The sequence below is a fragment of the Geotrypetes seraphini genome, chromosome 4 (assembly GCF_902459505.1).
Source record: "Geotrypetes seraphini chromosome 4, aGeoSer1.1, whole genome shotgun sequence".
Lineage (NCBI taxonomy): Eukaryota > Metazoa > Chordata > Amphibia > Gymnophiona > Dermophiidae > Geotrypetes > Geotrypetes seraphini.
Genome location: NC_047087.1, coordinates 192,837,319 through 192,850,809, shown reverse-complemented (window position 1 = coordinate 192,850,809; position 13,491 = coordinate 192,837,319). Strand labels below are relative to the sequence as shown.

At 42.1% G+C, this 13,491-nt stretch overlaps 1 protein-coding gene across 3 annotated transcripts in view; it reads right to left on the bottom strand.

Annotated features, from left to right (window-relative positions):
• Positions 1-12,913, bottom strand: part of CCAR1 (cell division cycle and apoptosis regulator 1) — a 309,834-nt gene extending 296,921 nt beyond the window's left edge. For 2 of the 3 annotated variants that reach the window (XM_033940771.1, XM_033940773.1), the window contains exon 1: positions 12,790-12,913. The gene's annotated coding sequence lies outside the window, so the exon portion shown is untranslated. The remainder of the gene's footprint in view (positions 1-12,789) is intronic. The other variant, XM_033940772.1, reaches the window with a different exon arrangement.
• Between the last annotated feature and the right edge of the window lie 578 nt (positions 12,914-13,491).

The window sequence follows — 13,491 nt, the reverse complement described above, 5'->3', positions numbered from 1 at the left end:
GATACATCACTATTTGAATGAGCTCTGCTATAAAAAGATATGTTCACGGCCAATCTCCCTTCTTAACACTAAGGCTAAAATCTTGGCCAACCGGATGGCCCGTATTCTCCCTGATCTTATAGCTGACCTTCAATTAGATTTGTCTGCCACCGTAGGGTGGCACGCAACATTCGACGCATTTTAAGCTCTTTGGAATATGTGGCTTCTCGTCATTTGCCTTCCCTGTTGGTTAGCTTTGATGCAGAGAAGGCTTTCGATCGGGTCTCCTGGACATTCTTGTTTGCCACACTATGCTGTTATGGCTTTGATGGATTTTTTTTTTTATGCTATCTCCGCCCTCTCTGCCTCTCCTTCGGTGGCTATCTAGGTTAATGGGCTGCTCTCTGACCCTTTTGAAATTCAGCAGGGTACTCGGCAGGGCTGTCCTTTATCCCCCCCTTTTGTTTGTTCTTACCTTGGATCCTCTCATATGGGACATCCTGCACAACCCTGATATTTGTAGAGTGACCATCGGTACAGTGGAAATTAAATTATCGGCATTTGCAGATGATCTCTTGGTCCATCTTACTCATCCTGTTACGGCCTTGCCTGCTCTCTGAGTATGGGGACTTTTCTGGCTTTCGGTTGAATCTTGATAAGTCTTTGGCCCTTCCTACGCTCCCAGAGATTTGCAATGCTTGGCTGGGGGTTTTCCCATTGAACTGAGCGGACAGGGCCTTCCAGTATTTGGGTATCCAACTGACTCTCTCTGTCTCCTCTATCAGACAGGTTATCTGGGAATTTTTGATATGATATTGCCTTGGTTAAATAAAATGTTTAAACTTAAAAAACTGTCATTAACAGTGAATCGAATCGAATCGAAGAAAGCAAAATGCAAAGTCTTTCTTTGACTAAAAATTTGTTGAGAGCCCTGAGATCCAGAATGGGTCGCAGATCACCCGTCTTCTTCGGAACTAGGAAGTAACGGGAGTCAAACCCCCTGTTCTGCTGGTTCGATGGCATGGAGACGAAGCAGAGCTTGAGCTTCCTGAAGAAGAAGGGCAGTTTGGAATGGACTGGAAGGATATTCTCTTGGAGTGAAATGAAGAGAGTATCTTTCACTGATGATTGACAACACCCAGAGGACGGATGTAATTGTCTCCCATCGGTGATAAAAATGATGGAGACAACCCTCCTGTGGGGGGGGGGGAAGAGAGGACAGACAGAATGATGGAGGTTATGCTCTGTTTTAAACAGTCAAAAAGGCTGCGCAGCCTTAGATGCAGCAGAAGGCCGAGGTTTCTGTTGCTTCTGTTGCTGTTGTTTCTTGGGAGGCGCTCTATTGTAAGGAGTCGCCCTCGGAGTATGGTTTTACAGGAGCTGGCTTAAGCTTTAGTCTGACAATGGAAGCAAAAGATTTTTCATGTTCAGACAATTTCTTAGTGGCTGCCTCTATGGATTCATCAAAGAGGTCATTGCCTGCACAAGGGATGTTAGCCAGGTAGTCCTGAAGATTAAGGTCCATGTCCATGTCAATGGTGCGAAGCCAGGCCAAGTGGCGCATTGCTACAGAGAAAGCAGTGGCCCTGGCTGACAATTCAAAGGCATAATAAGAGGACTGAAGAAGATGCAATCTGAGTTGTGACAGAGTAGCAATAACTTCTTGAAATTCGAAGTGCTTCTGTGTATCCAGGAAATTGAGAAATTTGGGAAGGAGATCAATGAGGAACTTGAGATAAGTAACTAAGTTAAAATGATAATTAAGGACTTTGGAGGACATCATAGCATTTTGATAAAGACGACGTCCAAACTTGTCCATAGTTTTTCCCTCCCTTCCAGGAGGAACAGTAGCATAGACTCTGGAAGGATGGGATCTCTTTAAGGAGGACTCCACAAGAAGGGATTGGTGAGACAACTGAGAATTCTCAAATCCTTTACAATGCAGGGTTCTATACTTGGAGTACAATTTGCCAGGAATAGTATAAGGAGTCTCCAAGCAGTGTGTGAAAGTTTGAGCCAAGAGCTTGTGAAGAGGAAGCTTAAGTGACTCTGCAGGAGGTTGAGGGAGATGCATGACCTCGAGATACTCCTTAGAGTACTTAGAACCAGCATCTAATTGAAGTTCTAGGTCATCAGCCATCTGGCGAAGAAAAGCAGAGAAAGACAGCTGATCCGCCAAGGCCTTGCCCCGAGAGGGACTCGATAACCTCAAGGCAGCCAGGGTCAGAGGTGAAGCCTTTCTGGAGAAATGACCCTCAAAGAATATGGAGACTTGGACGAGGCAATGGAAGCAGCTGAGTCCTCGAGGTCTGGAAGCGGAGACCTCAATCGAGGAGTTGGTGGTCTGGAAGAGCTGGAAGGTCTGGAATGAGGCCTAGACAAAGAAGGTTGCTCTTTGGAAGGAGACCTATGCCTGGATGGATGTCTTGATGAAGGCCTCGATCGATGACGAGAGTGATGTGTGGAAGGAGGTCTCGAGGATCGAGGAGACTTCGCCCTAGAGATGGAAGTAGGCAATGCTACCGGTGAATGGATAGGGCTAGAAGCAGTAGATCGAAACTCAGGAGGTTTGATGGAGGAATCTCGAAGCACTCCCAAAGACTCTGCTCCTTGTATGGAGTGTGAGGATTCCTTGTATGGAGTGTGAGGATTCCTGTCGAGGCACTCGCAAATAATCTACTCCTTGCATAGATGCCAGACCAGACACTCGCAAAGACTCTGCTCCTTGCATAGAGTGCGTAGATGCTAGACCAGACATTCGCAAAGACTCTGCTCCTTGCATAGAGTGTGTAGATGCTAGACCAGACATTCGCAAAGACTCTGCTCCTTGCATAGAGTGTGTAGATGCTAGACCAGACATTCGCAAAGACTCTGCTCCTTGCATAGAGTGTAAAGGTTCGGCTCGAGGCAGAGGCTCGACCTTGCAGGAGACTGCTGATTGCCCAGGCTGGATTAGAGAAGACAGCATTGGCCCAAATTTGGTCAGTAATTGAACAAACTGCTGCTTTAACATGGTCTGGAGAGAAGCCGGCAAAGATGGATCCATAGGTGGCAGAGGAGATGTGCTTTGACTTAGAAGTCTTGGAAATTTGAGGACCACCGCCGGAACCTTCTGCTTAGATATCTGACCTGAGGGAAACTCAGGGGAAGAGACAGCAGGTTTACTCGAGGTCAGAGACGGCCCAAACGAGGAAGGTCTGATGAAGCTCGAGGTCGGAGTCGTGGAAGCAGGAGGACCCTCATTGGAATATGGGACCGATGCCATGCTAGAGGTCGAAGGTGTGACTGAAGAGTCTATCTCGAACAGTTTCTCCACTAAAATCTGACGACGCTTAAGGACTCGAGGTTGAAGAGTAGCACAGCGCTCGCATGACTTAGGATTATGGTCAGGCCCGAGACACTTGAGGCACCAATGGTGTGGGTCTGTGAACGAAATTGCACGCTGGCACTAGCTACACTTCTTGAAGCCTGTTGCTGGCCAGGACATAGGAGGAAAAATGGCCGCAGCTAAGTCGAAGCCCACAGGCTGCAGCCAAGCAGCCTGCCCTGCCAGTCGAACAAAGAAAAAATAAAGTCTTTAGTTTGTTTTTTTTTTTGACTGAAAGAAAAGAAATAACACAGCGATTCACGATGAAAAGTAACACAAACCACAGTGAGAGAAGACACAAAGAAGAAAAGTTTGGCGCAAAGTGTCAAAGACAGATTTTTCGGCTCCGCGGAAAACTGAGGAGACTCGCCCTGCGCTGGGTGGGAAGGCACTCGCACGGTGCGGCTGACTCGAACCTTCTACGTTTCTACAAGCAAGTCTGCTTGCGAGTCTGTCCGCATTCGGGCTCCGTGGATGATGTCAGCCATATGTGAGAATAGGCTGCCTGCTTGTCCTGGGATAATGTCAGTTTTGGATGCTTCATCGCACATATTTCACAAGGGTTCAACTATTTCATTCTGGTCTCGCAAAGTCCGCACAATGTGAGAAATATATGGGTGCTCCTAAGTCTTTTTTCCATGCTTTCGGAATTTTCCTGCGGTTTGGGCTTTCTGGAGGCGAGTGGTCCATTATTTGGAACTTTTGTTAAGTCGTTCTATCCCTCTCACTCCGGTGGGGTTTCTTTTCGCTTTCCCCCGGATGTTGGCCGGCTATTTTTGCGCAAGGCTGGGTTGGTAGCTAAGAAAATTATTTTGGGGGAGTGGGTTTCAAATCACACTCCTTCTTATTGGGCTTGGCATAACCGCCTGCATGCTTTGATGCTGCTTGAGAAGGGTCAGGTGCGTCACTCCTTACGCCAATCTAAGTTTTTTTTTTGCAGGTCTGGGGTCCTTATATATACTCCTTGTCACATAGAACCTATAGTATGATTCTTAATACCTTACCTGTTTAGTCTGACTTGAGCAGTGCCGGATTGGCGGCCTCGGGGTGGCCTTTCCCCTGCTTGATATATTTCTTTCTTTCTCTTTCTTTCTTCCATTATTTTATTTTCTTCTTCCCCCCCCCTTTTTTTTGTTTGCTTGTCTTGATTTGCGTTTCTTAGGTGTCTATGGTTTGGGGGGATGGGGGCCTTGGGGGGGGAGGTCCTATGCATTGTCTTTTAGGGCTCATCAGAGTCCAGGGCCCTGAATGTCATGATTTCACTTTGATCAGGTTTAGCCTTCCTCAGTTTGATGGGTGGGATTCCTTGCTCCTTCTTAACCACCTGGTTTCTTTTATTATGTCTGCAGTGGGTTTCTTCCGACCTCTCTATTGTTGGCTACTTCTGTATTTATATACTTTGGTTTCTTGCTGTGCGGGCACGGGATGGGGGAGGGAGGAGGGTTGGGTGGGAGTGAGGGTCTTGGAACCGAGGGACCTTTGTTGTATAGTTTCTTGAACCACTCCATCTACAGTTGTATTCATTGTTCTTTTCTCTGGTTTGTTCAATAAAAATTGTTTCAACTAAAAGTGAATAAAAATGTAATGCTGTTGTAAAAAGATTTGTTCAGGCACAAAGCATCCATTGCATGTTCTAACTCTATTGCATTCAAATCTATCTCATGAATATTTTGAAAACCTGACTAGCTCTGTGTGTTCCTAGGACTGGGATGAGAACCACCAATATAGAGTGACAGGGTTTAATGGGAATGAAGTCTTACGCATTTATTAGTTTGGGGAGTAGGTATGAACCCCAATATTCTTCTCAGTAAAATCATCCCTGTTTGCTTGTTAGGGTCTGTTTTCCATCTTCTATAAAGACATACAGTAAAGAATTGAGTCATACTAAGCAAAGTGCTAGTGTGGAAAAACTGACAGAAGATTTTAAACCTGGTAATTTTAAGAATACACTAGAGACTGTTTTCTATTACTAATATTTATAATTCTCTAGAGGGAAACATTTTATTCCAGGTTTTATCCATTTCATCTTAATATACTTGTAATCCTATAAGCCAGTGCTTCTTAACCCATGCTCAGGGCACACCCAACCAGTCAGATTTTCAAGGTATCATAACTGATTGGGTGTGCCCCAAGGATTGAATTGAGCAGCACTGCTCTAAGCAGCTAACAATCAAAATACACAAAATATTTTACTTAACAGTAGAATTAAAAACACCATGACAGTACACAAACTGTAATTAGGTGGCGTCTGAAACTGAATAGGTTTACCAAGTTTGATATGGTGAATAAGGAGTTCACTAATGTGTTGAAAACCCTTTTCCACAAAAAATAGGTAAAAATAGCTAAACAAAATGCAAGAATTTATGTTAAATAGCTCTAACACGATGGCCTCATATTTCTCTGTATCATGCTGACAATAATCATTCTTCTGCAAACATATTTTCCTCCACCACCATCTGAATTTCCAAATGTGATATCAAATAGAAAATACAGTATAGGCATTTGACACATGGTGTTAGAGTAGAATTCTGAAGAAGAACTGGAAGGATATTACACTTCTCCCTCCATATTCGCTGTGATAGGGGATTAACAGAACCGCGAATACAGAAAAAACACAAATAACTTTTCATATGTTATTTGCAGTTTTCTATTAAAAACCATCATGAATATGGTGAAACCGCAAATAACATGGCGGGAGACCTGGCCTGTTCCTGAAGGAGAGGCAAAACACAGTGAAGAAAGCGCTGCGAATCGGCAATTTTCTCTGTAAATGCTTGGAATCTAAGCAAGCTGATACAAGCTAAAAAACGTGAATAATCGAAACCGCGATTGCTGAAACTGTGAATATGGAGGGAGAAGTGTATTATAAATGAAAGTAAATGAGATGATAGGAGGAAGAGAACAAAAGCCTATTTGTGAGAAAACATAAGATTTCACTAAGCCTTTCACTAAGCCACGCTAGCCATTTTAGCGCTTTCTAAACGCTAACGCATTCATAGACTATAATGGACACATTAAAATTTAGCATGAGCTAAAACGGCTAGTGTGCCTTAGTAAAAGGACCCCATAATATTCAGAGGGTCTAATGGTGAATCAGCTGGAGATAATGAGAGAGCCAAAGGAAAAAGCAGTTTGCAGTGATGACATGGAAAAAAAAAAAAATCTTAAAATCTGGCCTTAATTTAAGGGGGCGGTCCAAGATGGCGGCATGACTAGTGTGTCACTGGCGAGTCTCTAACCTTTTTTCCTCAACGAAATGTTGCATAACAAAAGGAAGGGCTTAGTTCAGTCTGTTCCCTCACTGGCCAGAACTTTAACGCCCTTACGACAGACTCTGCTGGATTTTACCACTAGAATTCCTCTCCAGCCTGGAACGCGAGGCTAGTTGGAGTTGGCGTCCCAGAACTTGGGCGCCTCCCCAGAGCCGGAAGTCTCTCTCTCGCCTCCTGACCCGGTAGTACCTCCGTGCCCCGCCACTGACTCGTCTATGCAGGAGAGGAGTCCCAATGCCGGAGTGGCTGCGGGAGTTATCTCCAGTGAGGGAAGCAAGACAGGGGAAGGAATTGTGGGGAGAACAATGAGATCACCAGTGGAAGACAATCCTAGGACTCACTCGACCCCCTCGGAGGTGACCCTGCTAGATATCTGGGAAGCGATCCAGAGGATGGACGGAACACTAAAAAAAAACAGTGGAGGAAACATCTTCCCTAGGGAAAAAGGTAGACTCTTTAGCAAAAAGAGTAGAAGATATAAAAAAGGATGATGAAATTAAGTTTCAAGCAGTTAATGAAGAAATGAAAGCTCTTAAAGTGGGCAATACTAGATTGATAAAAGATAAACTTTAGGTACATAAAATAATAGAGCAATTAGAGAATTATAATAGATGATTGAACTTGAGACTATTACATTTCCCAAGGATAGCAGAAATTTCCTCTGTTGAACTGTTTAAGAATTATTTGGTACAAATTCTGGGTTTTGCTCCTGAACTTATTCCTCCTTTGAATAAGATTATTTACCTAGTCCCACAAAGAAATTAGGGAGCGAAACACCTGCAGTAAATCAAGGACTTTTACCTCTACCTCAATCACTTGAATTGGGAAATATCACAGAAATCTTAGAAACATTCACTACAAAAATTGAGGAAAGAGCTACCTTGCTCATTTCATTCGTGTTTCAGCAGGACCTTAATGTATTGAAACTTTATTTTCGTAAGGCTCAAGCTCCTTTTATGGGACATCGTATTTGGATTTATCCTGATGTTAACAAAGAGACACAAGAAAGGAGAAAATTGTTTCTCGTAATGAGGCAAGAAGTGAAAGATCTTGGAGCCACTTTTCAATTGGTTTACCCTTGTAAATGCCTCATAAAATATTTGAGGACGAAATATACTTTTTTTGTTCTGGAACATCTTAGGAGCTTTCTAGATATGAAAAAGATCATCAGGGACTAAATGGGTGTTATATATATGAGAGGAATATTTCCGCTAAAGCCTTTATTGATAGTTTCTCGTTGCTTGAATTTTAAGTTTCAAATGTTGGATTTTCCCCCTATGGTTATTTTTGGGGTCTAAGAAGAAATGGTATTGATTCCTATCAAATAATTTGTTTTGCAATTTTCTGTTCATATTTCCTTAACAAGTGTAAATGCTTGTTGATATTATTTTCAAAATGAATAAATAAATAAAAAAATCTGGAAATGAGAATAAAAAAAAGGGAAGCTGAGTACAATATAAAGATGGCACATTGTGTATTTGTATTTTAAAGTAACTGCACATGGGCGTTAGCTAGGCTTGAAACCTTGACAAATCGGAATGGCTGTTCACAAATCTCAAATATACAGAAATTCAAGTCCCTTTACATGCTCCCAACCTTGCCCCCCTTTCCTTGTTTTAAAACCAGGAAGAATAAAAATCAATTATTTAAAATAATAATAATAAAATTAATAGATTTTTTGGGATTTAAATCAGTTTGTTTAATTTACATTGGATTTGTTTAATAAAATGCTTTTTTGAGGAAAATCTATATAAAAATGTATTTTAAATAGAAAACTATTGTGGTCCAAAAGGTATTCATCAAGAAATAAGGATTAGCTTTTAATTATGTAGCATGAGGATGCATATCCAAGCAATGTTTATGTTTTTTTGGTAAATGAATTCCATTAATAATGTCATGGGCATGATTTAAATCAAGTCTTTCTGACTAGAGATTTAAATCATGATTTAAATCAAATCTACCCTGTTTAAAACCATCATTTTAGAACATCTTTGTAATGTTTTTCTCTTGGGTTTTGAAATTTATTATAAAGGCATGAATAATGCTATCAACTGACTTTGGGGGATATTAATAAAGAATAAAATAACAAAAAGAAAAGATAAATGAGAAAAATACAGATTTAATACAGCTTGTTACTGACCATAAGATTTCAGAGTTTACAGAATTACCTAAAATATGTCATTTATCGTTATATAAAAGCACTGTATTTTGCTATATAGAAAAAGAATGCTCCGTTTTAACGTTTTATATGTTTTATTTACCCCCCACCTCCTTTTTACAAAACCGTAGTGCGGTTTTTAGTGCCAGCCAATTCTATAAGCATTGGAGTTGCTACTGCTGCGGCTGGCACTAAAAACCGTGTTACAGTTTTGTAAAAGGCGGGATTAATTATAAATGTGCTTCTTGCTCTGTCAATACCAAGGTTTTTTTTAAAACATGAACTAGCAATCCAATTTCTCTTTTTCCAGTCCAAAATCATTTTATCTCTACTCTTCTCACCATCCCTAGAACAGCCTCTGATGCATCCCCAAAATACAAGCCAGCATCCTTATCTACATCCAACATTGTCAAACTTGAAATCTATTTTTTTATCTACCAATCTTCCTCCGTACCAGTTAGATAAACAGTAGTTACAAAATATAAGCATCACAAAAAAAAAAAAAAAAAAATCACAACCTGTTCTTCTCTGGATGCTATTTCTCCTATGCTTTCTATTTAGACATCAAGCATATCCCAGAGGAAAAAAAAAAAAAAAAATCAGCTCAAAAATGTATTACCACCAGGACCAGTGCAAAGGTAGTGGGTGCAGTAGGCCAGGGGTAGGCAATTCCTCAGGATATCCACAATAAATATGCATGAGCTAGATTTGCATATCAAGGAGGCAGTGCATGCAAATCCATCTCATACATATTCATTGTGGATATCCTGAAAACCTGACCTGGCTCCGGCTCTCGAGGACCTGTTTGCCTACCCCTGCCCTAGGAAAACCTTCAGCTTTGCAACCCCCTTTTAACATTCAGACTCCTTGGCTCCCACAACAGTTATTCATCAAAACACCAACCCTTCCGATACCAGTACTCCCTATTATTTGCCTTGGTTGTCAAAACCCATTGCCTTGCTTTGACTGCAGCTGCTCTTATGGTACAGCTGCCCTAAGCAACTGCCTAATCCAACCTAATGGGCTGGTCCTGGTTATCCACTTTGTAGTGCAGTGATTAAAGCTACAGCCTCGGCACCCTGAAATTGTGGGTTCAAACCCACGCTGCTCCTTGAGACCCTGGCAAGTCACCTAGACCCAGATGCACTAAAGTTAGCGATTGTCTAATAATCGTTGCTAAACCAGTTTTAACTGATTTAGCGATGATCGGATTTGCTGACCTGATGCACAAAACAGCTCATCGCATGTTTTTTTGTGCAATCGCTCATTTTCCGATTCAGCCATGCAAATAAGCTCTTTAATATTAAAATTACATGCAAACTAGCCAAGTGATTGATGCACAAAAAAAACAATGACTTTTAGCAATCCCAAAAAAGTGACTGATCAAGACCAGTTGCTTACATGTCTTACCAATAATTCAGCCCTGAAATGAATATATTTATAACATTTACCATACCTTTTATTTTATTTTTTTTTTATGGGCACAGATGCTGCGCATACGTTACACAGTACAATATCTGCCCCATTAAAAAAAAAACATGAGCTGAGCCACGTCTCCAATGATGAGCCACCCCCCCCAAGACAACCATGGGTCCCCGAACTCCCACAATGATGATGTCCGCCTCCACGATAGCAATGCACCCAGAGAGACAAAAGGGATGCCCATTCCCTCATGCTTCAGCAACTCAGTTGTACATATGGGCTATCTAGAACCCCTCTCCCGACAACAGGCTCTTAACTACATATTGACTATACTACCCAGAACCGTGAGCTGCTCAAGAGGTCGCAGCAGCCATTTTAGAAGACAGCCAGGAGGAGGCAGGAGTGAGAGGTACTTCAGTAGGCCTGGGGAGGGGGGGAGGGGGAATCATGGGATTGGGAGGGAGATTAAAGGGTTGGTGTTTGGAAAGGGGAGAGAATCTTGGTTAGAGGGAAAAAAAGGATGAGAGTTGCAGAGAACTGCGAGCGGTTGGAGGGGAGAGCAATGTCAGACCAGTAGAAGGGGAAGGGAAGGAGAGATACCAGATTAGGGAATGGAAAGTAAGGAGGGGGGAGAGAGAGAGATGCCAGGCTGCAGGAAGGAGAGGAAAGAAATGCCAGACTGTGGGAAGGGAGGGGAAGGAGAGAGATATCAGACCACTGGAAGAATGGAGGGAGGGAGGGAAGGTGAGAGATTAATTATTTATTTTTAATTTATGACTAAACTCTAAGCGATGGACAAAACATTTACATTCACAATTTCAAGCACAAACATTATAAAATGCAGTAAGCAAATAAGTCAATCTTCCCCACAAATTTCCTTAATTCAAAATTCTTTAAATCTAAAACAAATAACCACAGAGTTAGAGAAAGGCGTTCACAAATAATTGTGTTTTTAAGATGTCAGACCATAGAAATGGGGAAGGAAAGAGAAAGAGATGCCAAGGTAAGAGGGTAAGGTAAGGCATGGAAAAATAGATTTTGAGAAGCAGAAATAATGGAAATAATGGAATAAAATGGAAATACAGTGGAACCTTGGTTTACGAGCATATTTCGTTCCAGAAGCTTGCTCATAAACCAAAATACTCGTATATAAAAGCAAGTTTCCCCATAGGAAATAACTGAAACTCGCTTTGATATGTTCCCACCCCCCTCCCGAGGCCAGCGGCGCTGCTCGCCCCCCCCTCCGCTTGAACCGGCACCCCCCGCCCGACCAACTTTAACTCACCCCCCTTCTGGCACTGGCATGAGAACCGTCAACGCTCCTCCCCGCTCGCAAAGCCCCCCTCCCCCGTGAGAACAGGCATCCCCCGCCCAACCAACTTTAAATCACCCCCCCCTAGTCTGGCACGCAGCCCACAGGACATGCCAGTGCCACTTGAAGATCTTCTTCCTGCCTCTGCCGGCTTTGAGCATGCATCTGCGCATGCTCAAGCCCTTCTAATTCTCCCTCTCGACGAGATTCTCCGTTTTGAGAATTTATATCTTCTGTCTATATTTTGCACTATATTTGTCTATTTTTCTGTAGCTGTTACTGATGTGACATTGCATATTTTAAAGTCATCTGCCTTGACTTCTTTGAGAACCCCCCCCCCAAGAATATAAATAATTAACATTTTTTCTGCATACAGAGTACTTTGTGTTGTTTAAATTTTGTGGTTACCATTATATATTGTTAATAAGATTATATTGTGTGTATAAGAAAAATTAATGGAAGAAATTGCATTACAATCAGTACTATTGTTATGGAGGCGGTTCTGGGGGCAGAGCTTGGATGGGGGTACTCCGGTGATATTTGTTAGACTTAGAGGGTACTTTGCATGAAGAAGTTGAGAAACAATCCATTAGATAGTTTATGAGAACACAGGAAAAATGCTTGAGTACCTGAAACATGTAAACCGTTCTGAGCTCCCTTGGGAGAACGATATAAAAAAAATGAATAAATAAATAAATTATACCATGTCTAAACAAACGGAGAGAAATCCGGAGGATCACAGAAAAGAGAAAGAGTGAGATACTGTACATAGGAACGTGGAGAACGGGAGTATGATGTAGATGGAAAAGGGCTTAAGAAAGAAGAAACAAAATAATCCAGTTACAAGAGACGAGAAGGTCCCTATTATAACAAGTGAAATTAAAATGTAGGGGGGGGGGGAGCTGACATGTTAAAAGCTGAAATGTAAATGAAATTTAAAAAGGTAGGCACAAATTAGAAAATACAGAGCAACGTGGAAATACTAGAAAGAAAAATAACCATGAGAGGAGGGCTAGTGGGATGATACCCCAGATCATCTGCACATCCGCTTTTACAATCCAAAACCTGCCCATATGACATACAATTCAATAACATTTCCTTTTCTATGTATGATCTAGTTACATAACACACACAACTCTACATCCTGTTATTGCTTAAAGCAACATATCTGGTCACCCTTATTATAATCGCCCCCTTATCTTTAACCCCTTATCCATACTCCTTGGTCTTTCAGCCCACCCCTCCCTAACGTTTTTTTTCGATTTGCAGCTTTTCTCACCTCTTACTTTATTTTTCGATTTTCTCCGGCCATGTCCAGCAAACAACCTCCCAATTTGCACGCACGGACGGACACATACTGATTACGTAACACGTTTTCTGAGGCACGTGGATGGACACGCTGCTATTACGCATGCGCTTCAGAAAAGTTCTATCCTTTTCCGCCTAGCGAGTTTTGTGAATTAAAAAAAAGGTATACATTACAGTATAGAGAAAAATAACTTAAAAAAAAAAAAAAAATTACTTGCATGTTTAGGGTGGTGCCCCCATATGACCGAGGAGCCGTGAGACCTATTTTGCTCAGTCCCGGGGTTTATTATTTTGGCCTACAATTGTTGGGAGCGGACATCCGTTGGAGTTAGCGAGGTGTGCAGGAAAAACAGCTATTTGCGAGGGAAAAAGGTAGAGGGCAGAGGCTACAGCTGCAAACCCGGAAACGGTAGTGGGAAGGGAAAAGCGGCTGCTGCTGAGCGTAGCTAGATGGTGGAAATGTGGTGGCAAAAATAGTGCTGTTATATCCGTTGACCTGAAAGGAGCAAAAGCTCTGGATCGGTGGTAGTGACCTGTATGACATTGGAAGACAAATCTGGGAGGCCTGAAGCTTGTGGTGGTACAAGAATATGTGTCCCCCGCAGTAAGGTTGCTGTCTACAGTTTTCCGATGTAATTTATAGAAAACCAAATTGAACAAATGGTACTCGAGC